The sequence below is a fragment of the Glycine soja genome, chromosome 20 (assembly GCF_004193775.1).
Source record: "Glycine soja cultivar W05 chromosome 20, ASM419377v2, whole genome shotgun sequence".
Lineage (NCBI taxonomy): Eukaryota > Viridiplantae > Streptophyta > Magnoliopsida > Fabales > Fabaceae > Glycine > Glycine soja.
In genome coordinates, this window is record NC_041021.1 from 27,157,348 (window position 1) to 27,158,505 (window position 1,158).

Below are 1,158 nucleotides of genomic sequence, written 5' to 3' on the forward strand. Positions count from 1 at the left end.
GTTTCATGGCCTTGCAGGTGAAGACCCGCACAAACATTTGAAAGAATTTCACATTGTCTGCTCCACCATGAAACCCCCAGATGTCCAAGAGGATCACATATTTCTGAAGGCTTTTCCTCATTCATTAGAAGGAGTGGCAAAGGACTGGCTGTATTACCTTGCTCCAAGGTCCATCACGAGCTGGGATGACCTTAAGAGAGTATTCTTAGAAAAAAATTTCCCTGCTTCCAGGACCACAACCATCAGGAAGGATATCTCAGGTATTAGACAACTCAGTGGAGAGAGCCTGTATGAGTACTGGGAGAGATTTAAGAAACTATGTGCCAGTTGCCCCCACCATCAGATTTCAGAACAGCTTCTTCTCCAATATTTTTATGAAGGACTCAGTAATATGGAGAGAAGTATGATAGATGCTGCCAGTGGTGGAGCCCTTGGAGACATGACTCATGCTGAAGCCAGAAATTTAATTGAGAAGATGGCCTCCAACTCCCAGCAGTTTAGCGCCAGAAATGATGCCATAGTCATTAGAGGAGTGCATGAGGTAGCTACAAACCCATCTGCATCATCTGAAACTAAGAAGCTTGAAGGCAAACTGGATGCGTTGGTCAACTTGGTAACCTAGATGGCCTTGAATCAGAAATCTGTACCTGTCGCAAGGGTTTGTGGTTTGTGCTCCTCTGCTGACCACCATACAGACCTTTGCCCTTCCATGCAGCAACCTGGAGCAATTGAGCAGCCTGAAGCTTATGCTGCAAATATTTACAATAGACCTCCTCAACCTCAGCAGCAAAATCAACCACAGCAGAACAATTATGACCTTTCCAGCAACAGATACAACCCTGGATGGAGGAATCACCCTAACCTCAGATGGTCCAGCCCTCAGCAACAACAGCAGCCTGCTCCTTCCTTCCAAAATGCTGCTGGCCCAAGCAGACCATACATTCCTCCACCAATCCAACAACAGCAACAACCCCAGAAACAGCCAACAGTTGAGGCCCCTCCACAACCTTCCCTCGAAGAACTTGTGAGGCAAATGACTATGCAGAACATGCAGTTTCAGCAAGAGACCAGAGCCTCCATTCAGAGCTTAACCAATCAGATGGGACAATTAGCTACCCAATTGAATCAACAACAGTCCCAGAATTCTGACAAGCTGCC

At 46.5% G+C, this 1,158-nt stretch overlaps 1 non-coding gene across 1 annotated transcript; it reads right to left on the reverse strand.

The window, feature by feature from the left end:
* Positions 1-238: 238 nt before the first annotated feature.
* On the reverse strand, positions 239-345 carry LOC114404013. The gene has a single exon (XR_003664774.1). It is a non-coding gene; the product is annotated as a small nucleolar RNA R71 (small nucleolar RNA).
* Between the last annotated feature and the right edge of the window lie 813 nt (positions 346-1,158).